Below are 15,222 nucleotides of genomic sequence, written 5' to 3'. Positions count from 1 at the left end.
CAAATTTGTGAGAACACATCTGTGTGCAGGGAAGCAACAGTCTAGACTTTAATTGAAGCTCAGATAATGGCTCTTAATTAGATCAAGGCAGAGCCGACAGCAGAAGCAATATAAGTCCCATATTTCAACGTGTACCTCTGCAATGCTATTTATGAATTAGTCTGCTTCTGGCAACTGAAAACAAGTTACTTGATTAAACTGTGAATCTATGAACGGATGGATAGAGTATTTTTTTTAACAACAGTCACTTTTACAATTTGAACAGGACTGATAAATAACGTCCTTTTAATCTGGGCTTTGCATATAATAAGTAAATCCCCACATTTGTTATGAGCTTAAAGCCAGTTCGTTTAAAAAAAAAAAAAATCATACGTTGTATTTCATTTAAGAATTGCGGACCACCAGGCTATTATTTTGTTATTACTTTATCAAAAATAGTTCTTAAAAAAAGGCACTGAAACATCATGAGATCGTAAACCACAAAGGACCAATTAAACCAATTAAAGTGCCACAGTACGTTGAAAAGCACTGCATAGTACATACTTTGTACTATGACACAATGCACCGTGGAATGCTCAAAGGTACAATAAAACATATGACTGCACTTGCAGAATTTTTTTGGATGAACTCCCTCTTTAAACCTGAATAACTATCCTCATCTTTGCTATTTTCACATTTTAACAACATGATCTTCTTTTTCACGTCTTAAAAGGCTAAACACTAATTAGATGTAGCTTCCAAGATGTTGTTAAAGTCTGAGTTGCTTGGCAACATGAGTGATGTCTGGCTGCTCGCAAACTCTTTGAGCTCCTGTTCACTGTGTTTCTAATGTTGCCCCCAATTTTGCTTTGCAACTAAGCAGGAAATAGAGTCTCTAATCGGAGCACAGGCTTACTGGAAAATAAATGTCATGTCTATGAATTCACTTTTCATAACGAACAAACAGAGACACTAACTTGCTGTCCTTTAATTAGGACAAAAGAGCAGTGAGGGCAGAGAAATAGGTTCTGTGTATATCAGGTAAAACCCCAACTACATGTGTAGGACAAAGTGTCTATTGATACCTTTTGTGCTGGTCTGTCATTTATCCAGAAATGGGGTGTAAGTTTTCAGTGACACACAACTATACTTGACAATTGTGGTCACTCACTTTTTGTAAATGTATGACACAACTTATGTTATGATGTCAGTGTTCAACCTACGCCCATGCTCCCACAATGTGATGACGTTGAACTGCCACATGTCACTGCATGATAAGGTTATTTACCTGCAATGTTTTGTTACCCGATAATACACACATACATCATTTGGGTGCTTATGAGTGGAGAATGACGGATAGAAACCCATCCAACACAATATTTTTTAACAGTTGTTTCACTTTTCTACACCACTTAAAACACGATTCCTTAATTTACTATTTTACTCTCATACATTGATGGTAAGCACTTAAAACACGATTGGGGTTAGAATAAATAGACATGCTTAGGTTTAGATGATACGTGACATTGAGTTTTGATTAGAAAAATAAACTTGCAAAGAGCTCATGCGTTTTAGACTATATATGCAGTGCCATTATAGTCATTTAAGATGGACACCTACAAAAAACAACAGGAAACATATGTATGCACATCTGTATCCTGGATTTGATTATCATTGGAACATGTCCAGCTGGATTTGTGGTGTTGTGATGCTTAAAAACATAGCATATTTGTCAAAGTTTCTTCTTTCTTTACAAGTAGTAGCTGTAACACTTCTTCCAAATCCTCCCTTTCTCAAGAGGACACTTCCCCCTGGAGAAAGCTCTGAATAGTTCTGAAATAATTTTAAACTATTATTTGTCGTACACATCAAGGCTTTGGGGAGACAGGCTGGTCTGTTGTGCTGACATTGTATGTATACACTTATCTCATGTAACAAATTTACTAAACATGCAAATAAATCAAATTAAATTTGCAAGTTAACTATTAAAAACAATGCACAAGCAACAGCATTTGTGTACGCAGTGTGCTAAGATCCTTTTTTCCTGTCTACTGTGTTTGAGGATTCATATGTTCAGCCTGATGTACAGTTGAAAAAAGTGTTCTTCTGTAATGTTATCTTAGTAAGGATTTCTTTGTAAAGTGCACATGTTACGACTGCCTCGTGTTTCATTGCAATTCTCAGATTTTCTGTAACAGAGTTAGAAATGCACTTTATTAATTATTATTTCCAATTTGTATTTATAAGTTTTATTCATAATTTCATGATTATTTTGAGTATTCATGAATTTTATCTCTATGAGTTATTTTCATTTTCACCATTATTTTATACATTTTCCCTGAGTTAATTACTCCTGCACTTTGCCCTTTTCATTCCTCCTGGGCTTCTGTAGCTCCTCTGCCCTCACAATCCCATTGTGGTTTCCTGAGGGTAAATTGTGTGGAAAATACAGCAGTAATATTGTGTTATTTTCTTTGAAAGTTTAGTCATTTATGTTGAAATATTTGGTGTATATTATTCTCTGTTACATGCTTTTTACTGTTAATATAAGTGCTGTGGATGTTCTTAGTTTCACGGTTTTCGCGCGATTTGTTCATGCAGCCGTGTAACCCATGTAGCATTACTTTGCTAGTTTGCACATCTTGGTGGTGTTAACGCTGTATGTGTGCACGTTTAGGAGCAGAGGTGTAGGAAGAGACAGAAGACTAATAATCTGTGTTGATGTCTGCTGCAGGTATGTGTTTTTCTTTTTTGGGTTATGAATTTTGCTGTTTCTGTTTTGTTCATTTCTTCTGTAAAAAACAAAACAAAACTGTAAAGCTCTGCTGACAATCCCATTGTGGTTTCCTGAGGGAGCAGAGGTGTAGGAAGAGACAGAAGACTAATAATCTGTGTTGATGTCTTCTGCAGAAAATAAATGCAGGAAAGCAGCGTATTGAGTCCTCTTCCTCTATGCCCAAACACACACCCGTTACATTTGCACATTCCGATTCTGATGATTTCATACTCTCTCTGAAGCATTGTATTACTCGCTTCATTTTCTTCCTGGTCTTTGTGCAAATGCACACAAACACACAAAGCCTGGGTGAGTGCCAACTGGAAGAGGCCCAGACCATCTGAAGGCTTTCTGTGAGACAAAGTTGCCACTCTTAAAGTGATTATGTTTCATTACAGTGGAAATGGGAGAACAGGGTTTCCTGGCGCCTCAGGATCAATAACCCCACATCCCCTTCATCAAACACATACTCACACATACGCACATCTGCTTTATTCTTATGAGTTTGTTCTTGTTGGTTTGTTTATAAAATTGCAAGTAATCCTTAAAAGGAAGACTGTGATTATTATTCTATATTCTTTACTGATATTATGTATTACTCATTTCCATTACTCATGAATTTATTTAATTTTTCACTTCTGAGAATGGGTTATGTTGTTATTAGAGGCTGCAGGTATGAATGTGTTTTTTATGTGGATGTAAGCAGAGTTGTATGTCAGAGGGCCACAGTGACTCACGGTTTGTGTAGTTGCTGCTTGTATCTTGTACAGATTGGAGGTTGTAAGCTTTATTTGATATCAACATCAGCCCTCAGTGAGTAACATGGGGGCACTATGATAGCACACTTTGAATTGTAGGATGTGTACATGTATTTCTCTTTATTTCGTACTTCTATGAACTCTATTTCCTCTACAAATTCAATTTGTGGTTTATAGGTAGACAGCATTGAGGATCAATATGGTGAACAAAAATACCTAAATAAAACAACTTGGATAGAAAAAAAAGGGCAAATAGACAGACTTCTGGTAAGTATTTGGTTATATTGTATCACAATCATCTGAATTATTCACTGTTTTGAGAACAGGGCCAGCTGTGGGAGTTTTTTTCTGTTGTCATTAGCGCTGTTCTTTAACCCAGCATAAGGCTCCAACCACTATCAAGTACATTTGAATTGATCTCAGAGACCACCTCTGGCAATAATCCAACTGATAATTAAGAGCAGTGAAAACAAATTCTGTGAATTACAGCTCCCACACCTTTGATTCTACTTTAAACATACCTTTTCTAATCCTTAAAGCTTTATGTCTCTCAGATATGAAATGACAGTTGGACACTGCTTCAAAACTGTAAGAAAGTCGAATTGTTAAAAATCAGTATTTTTGTTGATCATTTAAAGTTTTATAATGGCCATCTGAAGGTATCTTTAATTTGGATTAAATGTATCGCATTTTTTTTCACAGTGGAGACAGAAATTTAAATTTTTTTTTAAATAATTGTCCTTTTTTTTTTTTTTTTTTTTTAAACACCAAGGACTGTAAACTCTCATGCCTCCAACAACATTATGTCTACAATTACAAACTGTCTCAGTAGTCCTCCCCCTTCCTTGTACATAAGTACATTTTATTGGTGGCAGCACCTGAAAATTTCTTGTCCAGATAAAGTGGAGCCACTGATGTCATCAACTGGATTAACCAAAGAGAAACAAGTTACTCCATCATGTGGATAACATGTGTATCATTTTCTATAATTACATGATGGCACTGTTCTGTTAAAAACTTAATAATATTGCTCTTTTGAAAAACATGTCAGATTGTGCTTTATTGTTAGTTGTGTCACCTGGGATTTGTTAAGATAATAATAACAGGTATTATGGATGAAAGAATTCCTAGAGCAACCCGAATGACCCAAACAATAAAAGGAAAATAAAGAAAATACTCAATGCAAACCACCCACCCCGATGCCCAATCCATAAAAATATGACCCTCCAAGCGGCCACCACACCACACATGGACCGCAACCACTGCCACCAACCCACCTAACAGGAGGGAAGCAGGGAACAGAAAAATGCCAACTGCCAACCCAGCCACTTGCCATACCAGGAACAAACAATAATCTAGAAACTACCAGCCCTTTAAAATTTGTCAGAAAAGCCATCAAATTTAAATGAAGCTCAGGGTGATCATGACTAGAAGTCCACCAAACAGACTCTAGTGCAGACACAGAACTCGATAGGAATCAGAGTAGTTAGTATTTATTTGCAAGAGGAGTTTGTGGAGGGTAGAGACCAGAATCCAAGAGGGTGTGGAACTCTGTTGGAAGAGGGAGAAGGTTAGAGGGATTTCCATGTTGGTGTAAAGTCCAAAAGTGGTTGGTTTGTCCTTACTTATCTCCAGAGGGGATCCAAGGTGGAGGGGAGGCAAGGTAACAAAGGCAAGGTAAATACTTGAAAAACTTGCAATGACAAAAACACTGGAGTCAGCATAATTACCACTATGATATTGAGACAATCTGGCAAAGACTAGTTGCTTCTGCAGCTCCTAAAAAGGTGTCCTGATGAGGGCAGATGAGAAGCAGGTGTGACAACAGGAGCAATCCAGACTTCGCCCCGTGCTCCCAGGAAACCTACCCAGCCCCACCTAATACTCAGAAACCGAAGGAACAACACAAGTCAAGCATGATCGTGACAAGAATTAGACACATTTTTCTGGACCTGCAGATTCAACAACAGCTGCAAAGAACTACTGATTTCACCAAATTTCATCACATACTCCATCACAGCTCTTTGACTTTGGCACACAGAGATACACTAATGTAAGGTTGGATTAATATTCATGTGTGGTCCCTTTAGAGGAGCCAGATAGCAGCTTATTATTGCCTACCATTCCATGTACACTTTGGAGGGCTAACCCATGGAAACCATGAAGTGTCATAAATAAGGGAAACATGATATGAGTGACCTTGATTATACTAAAATAATTAAATTTATTCAGCGTTCAAGCACAAAGGAATATTGCCTCAATCCTGTTTAATTTACTTGTTCCTTCTTCTATGTATAAAATATGATTCTTGCAGCGTCCCTGCTTGTACCTAAAAACCATGTACAGCGAATGCAACATGATTTGAAGTTGAATTTGGGTGAAGAGGCACATGGAGAGGCTGGTTAAGTTTTGGAGTGTAATGCACTGCTGCAAGTTTTATGACCTCTATGTGAGATTATTAAATATCTTATGGAGTGGAACTGCTTATATTGAGCTATAACTGGTAAATGTGTGTTAATAAAATGAAAAGTATTTTGAGTCCACTTTTGTAAACTTGAGTGAGTCTTTTTTTTCATTAGAAAGACTGAAATAAGCTCAAACATGATAAAAAGGTCCATAAATAGGAATTTATTGGTAAAAATTCACAGGCTGTTGAAAACATGTTGTGTAACAATTAATGTTTAGAGCACATCTTTACATGTCACCATTTGTCTTCTTTATGTCATCCATTTGCTGTTTTTGACCCTGAGGAAAGTATTACCCCTCATTGCCCAAATCGGTCAGTGAAGGACTTCGAAGGCATCACATGATATGATTCATAAGGTTCAATCTTTGCTCTTGTACATTTGCCTGTGCAATGCACCATTAAAGTGGTGTGATTACAGATTTAGTCATTTAGGCGTTCTTATAATGGCATCTATATTCAATATGTTCTCTGCAAACTTTTTACCACTGGTTGAGAAGACTGCAAAAGATTTCAGCTGCTGGTTGGTTTTACCACTACCTCTTGTAAGTCAGATCCAAGAGCTTAATAAGGATGGTTGTCCCAAGCTGGATTTTTTTTATTATTTGTAACATATCCCTTTCATTCCCATTTATCAACCAAAATATTCTTTGGCAAGTTGAACAGGTGTCCAAATTTCTATGCAGCAATAAACCAGCTTGACTTCGAAAAGCAATCCACCACAAGAACAATGGTGTTCAAGCATTTCCTAACTTTAGGCAATACTATTAGGCAGTTGATGTGCAAAAACTCCCATAATGGATGGGTTACATGCAACTCTCAGCCTGCCTGGGGGCATCTGTAGCTCAGAAGAAAGAACAGTTACTAGTGATTCGACTGACATCTTCCCTGGGCCACAAGGTCAAAGCGTCCTTAGGCAAAACACTGAATCCCATATTGCTTACTGATAAATCCACTGGTGTATGAAGGTGTATGATAAAGAAAAAACTGAATAGACTAAGATGTGCCATTTCAGTGAATGGGTGAATGTGGCATGCAGTGTAAAAGCACTTTGACTTTGAAAAAGCAAATTATACCTGGGTAAACTTGGAACTGATAGTTGCACACTACTCTTTATACTATTACTCCACCCTATGATTTCAACTCCCTGTTTCTTTACAATCCCCTGGAACAAACCCTATTGTGTCTTCCTTGCTTAAAAGAAATATGGAGTCAATTCAGGGCTGATTTTGTTCACACAGCCCTTCCATATTCCCACCATTGCTTACAAATCCTATTTCTAAACCTTCAAATTAGGTCTGATTGATCCGAACTTGGACTAATGATGGTATAATGTGTGAAAGAGCAATACATTGATTTTTCTTTTTTCTTTTTTCTTTTTTTTACAAATTAGAGACTTTGTAAGCAAGTAATTCCCTCACTGCAGAATCACTCCCATGAAACCCTAACTGTAACCTTTTAGGTATTGACCCCCAAACTGAAGAAATGCATTGCTGTTTTATGTTACGCTTCATAGTCAGCTACCTTGAAACTACTCACCCTTATGGACAGCATGGGAGTGTGACTTGAACATTTAATTAACAGATTTGCAATGGTAATGGAACTAAGTTTTCATCCAGCCTTCTCGGGTAGTTCATCTCATATATCTATCCTCAAGTAATGAATTAAGTAATGAATTAATTAACTAAATCTTTAACATATCACACAAAATTTACAGTATAGCACTTGTCAACCTGGAGGGCTAACCCTGCTAGTGCGCTACAGCTGACAAAACAACTGATGCATCTGTTACCCCATAATTCCTTAAAATGAATCCTTATTCATATGAAACATGCAGTTGTGAGTGTTGACGAGACTTACATACTTATGACTCACCTTGTCAAAATATTAGTATGCTAAAAAGCCCGCCTGGTATTAAATTGTTTAATTGAAATGAAAACCATACATAATTTCTCATTAAAATATTTGACACTAAAAGGCTTCAAAGACTCCTCAGGTTTGCTGACTGTTGTGGAGGAGCTTAACTATATTGAAGGGGAAAAAGCTTGTCAACCTCTGTGAGATCACAAATTCAGCATACTATCTTTAACCTGCTGATGCATGTACAGCTTGCAGGGCCTGATGCAATGGTGTGCGCAGGCTTACCTTAGCTCGCCTGGCTCATTAACACACTGACGGGTGTGTTTGTAATGACATAGAGGCAGTTGAGCTGGATAAGATGGTTCAGCTGATCAATGGGAATGTCTGATGTAGAATATTTAATACTCCAACCCTCAAAAATTTATAGCTCAGCAGGCTTAATGTTTCACTTTTTAATGGTGTGTCATATGACTCTGGTAACCTGATGTTTGAAATTATAGTCTGTTTTTCAGTGCTTTGAAAATATTCTCTATATGGCTAGACAGGCAATTACAAGACATCATGGCAGCAGGACAGTGGGTACATAAACTGAAAGTGAGAACAGCTCAGAGATTTTTACCCATTACCAATAAGAAGATATTTCCCTGTTCTTAAAGTAAGCCTATGCATAAAAAATAACATTTGTTCACTTCATGTAATATATTTGAACTAAGAGATCATGGGCTGATACCAGCGGTGCTAACAATTCTTTAAATCTTATATTACATTATCAGCAACATACCTGAACGTTTTGTGATTGGACTTAATAAAGTTTTAATGATTTTGTATTGGCAAGATCTATCTTTAAATGGGCATTTAAAAGTTCTCACAATCTCCTTTGTGATGGGCACTACTGTAGAAAATGTCCCCCATTCTGTTCCAGGATAAGAAAAAAAACCTTCAATTGAAACTTGAATTCAAAGTCAGGGCAATATTGTCAGTCCTGGTTCTTTTAAACCTCAGAGGCCAAATTAGAGCCAGATCTTCGTTTAGCTAGGAAGAATAAATTAACGCTGAAACTAAGTGGTCATTTCAGCAGTGCTATGATGCTGAAAGAAAAAGGATAGTGAAGTAAATACAGATGAGCAAAGACAGATATATCATCTAAAACAGCAACAGACCATAAACTAAATGTGTTTTTTGGCATGGTTTTCTATTTTAAACATTTTAAAAATATCTACCACATAACCTACACTCAAATATACTGATTTTGCAAAACAAACTGTGTAAAATCATGGAGAAACTCCAACACAGTGTACATCTAATTCAATTCAGAAACAGATGTAATGAGGTAAATGCTGAAATATTAGGTGACAATGAGCAATGAAGCCTCTCTAACAGCAATAACAACTGCTCAGCAAGCATTACACCACAGACACACTTTCTTTTAACTACCCATTTGCGTGCACATGATCATGCAATCTTTCAAGATGCAATTGGTACATGCACTCCAATTGTGTAGGGACTGTGTGGACATATCCAGGGCCAATAAATATTAGCTATTAGCTATATGTCCATGTGTAAATGGTGGAAAGCTTTGGAAACGAGCTTATGTATCAGCTGGTGTGCTCCATATGTAAGATTAATTGCTGCTGCACAGAAAATAGCCCAAATAAGATCTTTACCATTTTAGAATATATGCGAACCTGCAAAATAGATTAAAATATGTCTTGGACTGTAAAGGCAAGCATGGTCAAATTTTGAAAAAATGGAGTGAAGACAGTTTTGATGGTGTGCTTTGTCTTGCAAATACCATTGCTGTTGGTTTTTCTGTTGTAATCTCAAATCTTTATCATTCATATACATTTCTCTGTTTTTTTTGGGCCATTTGTGCTCAAGCAAATGCTGTTTGCTTCAGTTATCAGGCCCCTCTCTTGTGGAATAAGCTGCCAGTAAATGTCCGGGAAGCAGACACCCTTTCCACTTTTAAGATTAGGCTTAAAACTTTCCTTTTTGATAAAGCTTATAGTTAGGGATGGCTCAGGTAATCCTGAAACATCCCATAGTTAAGCTGCTATAGGCTTAGACTGCTGGGGGACCTAATCTGTCACACCTTTCCTCACTTTGCTCTCTTTTTCCCCCTGTTTAATTTCACAATTGATTTTATGTACATGTGACATTATTGTGGTTATTAACTTGTGTTTCCCTGTTCCAACAGATATCCTTTGAATGGCGTTATGGTGTTTTTCCCCCCTTTTCCCTCTTTTCTGTCTTCTCAAACCCCAGCTGGTCGAGGCGGATGGCCACCCTTCCTGAGTCTGGTTCTGCCAGAGGTTTCTTCCTGTTAAAAGGGAGTCGTTCCTTTCCACAGTCGCCACAGGCACGCTCAGGACGGGAGATTGGACTGAAGACAAGTTTCAGTGCAATCTGTTGGTTTCCTTAGCTAGGATATTAATTTTTTAATTGGCTCTATATGAATTAATTGGATCATGATTACAATGAATTGAATTCCAATTGGCTTGAATTGGACTATATTACTTAAGTGCCTTGAGATGACAATTGTTGTAATCTGGCGCTATATAAATAAAATTGAATTGAATTGAATTGAATTGTTTTAGGCCACTGAAAATAGCCTTTATTTCAAAAAGTCACCCATTTACAGTTATTGATATTTAGTTAAACTATTAATGACAATCATTAATGTAGGGAGTTTGTCTTTGTAGACGTGTGTGTGTGTGAGTTGGAGAGGAGGAAGAAAATGTCATCTGACACCAAGTAAGTGGTGAGGTCACAATGAAGAGTGGCATCTTTAAATCCCTCTGTGCGACCACCTTTGGTTAAAGGAACCAATTCAACTGTTTGTGCACGATTTATATTTAAGATTCCTATTTAACGGGAGAATTGTTTGTTTGTATGGAAGATCCTATGTCTTAACATGACTAATATTGACTCAACAAATAACCTCATAATAAATGTGGTCACAATATGAAACAAAAAGGATAGAAACTGTCAACCACGGTATTCTTTTGTCCATACTCTCTAGCATTGGCATCACAGGGAGAGCACACTCCTGGTTTGAATCATACCTCACTGGTCGGTCATTCAAAGTATCCTGGCTTGGTTACACTTCTGCAGCGCATCACCTCGCTACAGGCGTCCCCCAAGGTTCAGTACTGGGACCTCTTCTCTTTGCCATATACACCACCTCACTGGGACAGATCATCCGATCACATGGCTTCTCATACCAATGTTATGCTGATTATACCCAGCTCTATCTGTCATTCCCACCTGGCGACCACACGGTCTCAGCACGAATTTCAGACTGTCTCTCTGACATATCAACATGGATGAAAGCCCATCACCTCCAAGTTAACCTCCCAAAAACTGAACTGCTATTCTTCACAGCCAAACCAACCATACACCACAGCATCTGCATCCAAACTGAATCCCTATATCTTGCTCCATCAAAGGTTGCTAGAAACTTGGGTGTCATGATTGATGACCAACTAACTTTCAAAGATCATGTTACCTTGGTTGCTCCTTCATGCCGCTTTGCATTACTAAACATAAGAATGATCAGACCATACCAAACCCATCATGCCACCAAGTTCCTGATGCACGCCATGGTCTTCTCCCGCCTTGACCACTGCAATACTCTCCTAACTGGTCTCCCAGCCTGTGCTGTGAAACCTCTGCAGATGGTCCAGAACACGGCGGCGCGTCTGGTCTTCGATCAGCCTAAAAGAGCACATGTCACCCCTCTGTTCATTGAACTCCACTGGCTATGTTAGCCTACAAAGTGCTTAATGGAACAGCTCCATCTACTTGACTGCTCTTGCAAAGGCTTATCTCACAACTCGGTCCCTCCGTTCGTCGCAGGATTGTCGTCTAGCAGTGCCTACACCACGCCTAAGACAATCAAAACTCTGTTCATGTGTCGTTCCACGATGGTGGAATGACCTACCGAGCGCTACCAGAACAGGTGCGTTCCTGTCTATCTTCAAGAAACTCTTGAAAACCCAGCTCTTCAGAGAGCATCTCCTATCCGAGCACTTACCTTGTACTTCCCGACCCCCTCTATTTCTGCATTTTATCTTTCTGCACTTCCTTCTATGCCTGCACTCTATCTCTACTCTGTCACCTCTGACAGAGTCGGACTAGTGGGTTCCTTCTATGTAGTTTATTGTTAGCTTTTTATATATCTTGTTATATCTTCATTTATAAGTCGCTTTGGATGAAAGCTAAATGCATAAGCATAAACATAAATCAACCCAGTACATGTACCGTAGGATTTAGCAGTCTTATGCTTAGCCATGTGAAGTTAATGTTATCACAAATGCCCCGTGTGTTTGGGTGACTGCAATCCTTTTGAGACGTCTCTCTTGCCTTTCAGATGTTGCTGTTTTCAGAAGAAAGAGTTGAAAAAGGTCCTGCGCTGCGTTAAAGTCTACTCTTTGCTCTTTCAGACACTCCCCTCTGGCAGGAGGTTGCGTTCCATCAGGACCAAAACCTCAAACCACAAGAACAGTTTCTTCCCATCTGCTACTAGCGTTATCAACAAGGCCACCCTTGACACTGACTCTCTCCCTCTCTTCTTACAGACCTACAAGCTACTTTAACGTAGCATATTCAGACTTTATCTGATTTATATCTATATAGTCTGCACCAACTACACCTAGTCAAATCCTTGTAAGTGCAAACCAACTTGGCAATAAACTCGATTCTGATTCTGAATAATCTTCAGTTAGTAAATTTTTTGGAAGAAGAATGACAGTTGTTTCATGGTTCTTGAAGAGTTAGCACTCAGCTGACTCAGGGCGGTTGATTCCCACTCTCACTGCTCAAAGATTGGGGAGCTGACAGCTGGAGGGGTGGCAGTCCACCTCCTTGCCACAGCTTAGGGGCCCTTGAGCCAGGCACCATACCCCCATGCTCCCTGGGCGCTGTGGATGGCTGCTCACTGCTCCAGTGTATGGCATCTGTCTTCATGAGTGTGTGACCATGTGCATGTGTGTGTTAGATGGGTTAAATGCGGAGGAGAAATTTTGTGTATTTCCCTGTACATGACAATAAATTTAATATTAACCCTGTGTCATAGGCTCCAGTCCACCAACTACCCGACCGACGGATTGACGGTATAGAAAATTGATGGATGGATTAACCCTGTGTCATCTTTCTGCAAAGAACTCTTCACTGTACTTGCTGTTGTACTTCTCATGAGCGAGTCTCTTTTGGCTTTGCATGCGTGAGAGTAAGAGACAGATTGACTCCTGTCAAGCTGCACCGATCATGAAGGCTTTGTAGAGGAAGTTGAGAAAGTTAATCAACAAATGAATGATTTCAAGCTGTAGTGTCCCCAAAAGTTGAAAGTGAGAAATTTTACTCTTCTATGAAAAAAATATTACCTCATATTGATTGTGACAACGCATCTCAAAAAAGTTGGGACAGGGCCATGTTTACTATTGTGTGGTATAATCTGTCTGGAAAATGAGAAGACCATTTTTGTCTGATATAGAATTCTAGCTACTCATGATATGCCAAATGCTTTCGATTGGCGATATCTCTAGACTACAGACAGGCCACACTTCCACTATGAAGCAATATACAATTCTGAATGGAAGCATTTGTTGCCCTAAAATCTATATATACCATCCATTTTGGGGGGCCCGTGCCTATACCTCTTGCTAACGCAAAAAAAGAAGTATCCCACATGCTGAAGTAAAGTGAGGAAATTCAAAAATGCAGCTGGCATTTGCTGCCAGTTTCCTGTGCAGCAAATGTTTGGACTCATTTCATCCCACAGCTGGATTATCGTCACAGTTTTCAATTTCTCACATTTCATATCTGCTGTTCATCTATTTTTTTTAATTTTTTCTCTGTTTTCTCTCCGAGCGGAAGTTTATATTTACAGTCCTTGCATTTAGCGCACTCCACTACACACTGCCCCTGTGTCTATCAATAAGGGGCTCTATGTCAGTGTGTGAGTACTTTAGAGCGTTCTTGTGGCTTTTTGAGTATGCACCTGAAACAAAGCCTGTAAACGGAGCCCCCTCTCTGCTGTCTGACTCACTCCGCCATCATCAACAATGCCAGTCTCATTACGTGGCTCTTATCAGGATCTAAATGCCACACTGCAATACAACAACGTTAGAGCACATCATGTTGTGTTAATTTGTATAGTATGTCTAAGCACACACAGGCTGATCATCACTAGTGCTGATGGTGACCCATCCCCTTCATCTAAACACCTGTCTGGAGCATCACTCTGTTTCCAATGTTTCTACTCTTAAATTGTTTTTTAATTGTGTTAGTTTGATTTGAACTGTTTCTCTACTTTAGCATTTTATATAATATCCAATACCCAGTTTTAGTTGAATGGTAGCTTGAAGATGACCCACCAATTCATTGTTTCGTGACACATTTAAAATTTGTATTTTGACATAATACACCACATTACTTGTTTAACAACAGCTAAGCCAAAAAGTAAAAGCATGTGAATAACTAAGTACACCCCATGATCCAATAGCTTGTAGAACCAACCTTAGCAACAATGACTTTGATTAATTGTTTTTTGTATGATTTTATCAGTCTCTCACATCTCTCATGGAAGAATTTTGTTCCATTCTTCTTGACAATCTTGCTGCAGTTAATTGAATTGTGCAGGTCTGGACTCTGACTTAACCATTGCAACACCATGATTCTTTTCTTTTCAGCCATTCTGTTGTAGATTTATGTGGTGTCCATGATTTGAAAAAAAAAAGAAGAAGAGAGACAGATTCAATTCGTGTGACCACAGATCAGTTTTTCAACATGCTATACAAATAATACTAAACATTTTTAATATAGTTAAAGAGAACATTTGCAAGCCCGTGCCTATACCTCTTGCTAACGCAAAAAAAGAAGTATCCCACATGCTGAAGTAAAGTGAGGAAATTCAAAAATGCAGCTGGCATTTGCTGCCAGTTTCCTGTGCAGCAAATGTTTGGACTCATTTCATCCCACAGCTGGATTATCGTCACAGTTTTCAATTTCTCACATTTCATATCTGCTGTTCATCTATTTTTTAAAATTTTTTCTCTGTTTTCTCTCCGAGCGGAAGTTTATATTTACAGTCCTTGCATTTAGCGCACTCCACTACACACTGCCCCTGTGTCTATCAATAAGGGGCTCTATGTCAGTGTGTGAGTACTTTAGAGCGTTCTTGTGGCTTTTTGAGTATGCACCTGAGTATTTACTGGGTCAAGGGCAATGATCCCACATTGCAATACAACAACGTTGTTGCCCTTGAGCCAATTTCAAGCTTCAGCAGATGGCCTCACATTTGACTCTAAAATACTTTTCTATATAGGTAGGTTTATGACTGACTAAAGTGCTGTGCCCAAATCCTGTGGCTGTGCATTAAGGTC

Source organism: Leuresthes tenuis, unplaced genomic scaffold (assembly GCF_036924035.1).
Source record: "Leuresthes tenuis unplaced genomic scaffold, fLeuTen1.0.hap1 SCAF_23, whole genome shotgun sequence".
Taxonomy (NCBI): domain Eukaryota; kingdom Metazoa; phylum Chordata; class Actinopteri; order Atheriniformes; family Atherinopsidae; genus Leuresthes; species Leuresthes tenuis.
This window is presented reverse-complemented; position numbering follows the sequence as displayed.